General features: G+C 46.0%; 2 long non-coding RNA genes across 2 annotated transcripts in view; one reads left to right on the forward strand and one right to left on the reverse strand.

The window, feature by feature from the left end:
• Positions 1-1,449, forward strand: part of LOC116692417 (uncharacterized) — a 71,127-nt gene that overhangs the window by 61,925 nt on the left and 7,753 nt on the right. The window lies entirely within an intron of this gene.
• LOC116692419 (uncharacterized) overlaps positions 1-1,449 on the reverse strand; it is a 17,071-nt gene that overhangs the window by 322 nt on the left and 15,300 nt on the right. The gene's annotated exons all lie outside the window — the stretch shown is intronic.

Genomic DNA, 1,449 nt, shown 5'->3' on the forward strand with positions numbered 1-1,449 from the left:
ACACACACACACACACACACACACACATATGCCGGCTCGACACACACACCAGCGCACAAGTATAAACATCAGACCGCTTACATAGGCTACGGCGAAATCTCTGCGTGGAGCCTTCGCACGACCATAAAACGGCCTTATGATCACAACTGGCTTCATGCAACACACATGTATACACATACACGAATTAAAAACATTCTTGTTTTTACAATGAAGAAAATGACAAACTAAAAATTCCGAGCTGCTATGCATCCAAACTGTAATTTGGGATACTGACATGATTAATGAGCAGTTCATTATTGCGACAAGGGACTGACCCTATGACAAATGTTATGTCCAGTGCTATGATAAATGTGGCACAGTGATGACACAGTACATAGCACAGCCAACCTAATCAGAGGTTAATATGTTGGTTTACACTAACTTAACGATCTGTGGACTAAATAAAAATAAAGAACAGCCTAATTAGTATGTTTATGAGAGCACTTTCATTTTGATAGACGACCACGCAGCTTTCACTGCCGCTAGCTGGCATGGCTAGCCTAATGTAAACACCTTAATGTCCAGTGCTATCAATGACAGACCAAGTTGTAAAAACATTTACAGGATTAAGAGGATGGTGGGGGGTCAATAACGAATTGTGTGTGTGTGTGTCTGTGTTTGCAAGTGTTTGATAGGGGTTAGCTAATATATACTACCAAGGCAGTTTTTCTGCTGAGTAGAGAGCTTTGGAAATGATGTTAAGACTTTTTTTCTCATTTTCTTTCGTTATTGGAGAGAAGTTGTCCATGAATAAATGCTAGCACTGTTTCTCTGTCAATCCTCCAGGGCGCCAGGCTAATAGTGTACACTCCCTACACGCTCACACACACATTCAGTCCCCAGTAAAGTCCCTGATTTTCCCATGGGGTGTCTTCAGGTGGGGAACGCAACTCCTTCACCCCAAGTGAAGGAGTTTAAATACCTTGGGGTCTTGTTCCCAAGTGAGGGGACAATGGAGCGGGAGATTGGTCAGAGAATCGGAGCAGAGGGTGCGGTATTACATCCAAGTTATTGCACCGTTGTGACAAAAAGAGAGCTGAGCCAGAAGGCAAAGCACTTGATCTACTTGACAATTTTCGTTTTTACCCTCACCTATGGTCAAGAAGGTTGGGTTGTGACCGAAAGAACGAGATCCAGGGTACAAGCAGCCAAAATGGGTTTCCTTAAGAGGGTGGCTGGCGTCTCCCTTGGAGAAGCACAGTCATCCGAGAGGAGCTCGGAGTAGAGCAGCTGCCCCTGCGCGTCGAAAGGAACCAGTTGAGGTGGTTAGGGCATCTGGTAAGGATGCCTCCTGGACACCTACCTAGGGAGATGTGTCAGGCACGTCCAGCTGGGAGGACCTCGGGGAAGACCCAGGAATAGGTGGAGGGATTATATCTCCAACCTGGCCTGGGAACGCCTCGGGATCCC

Source organism: Etheostoma spectabile, chromosome 7, assembly GCF_008692095.1.
Source record: "Etheostoma spectabile isolate EspeVRDwgs_2016 chromosome 7, UIUC_Espe_1.0, whole genome shotgun sequence".
Classification (NCBI taxonomy): domain Eukaryota; kingdom Metazoa; phylum Chordata; class Actinopteri; order Perciformes; family Percidae; genus Etheostoma; species Etheostoma spectabile.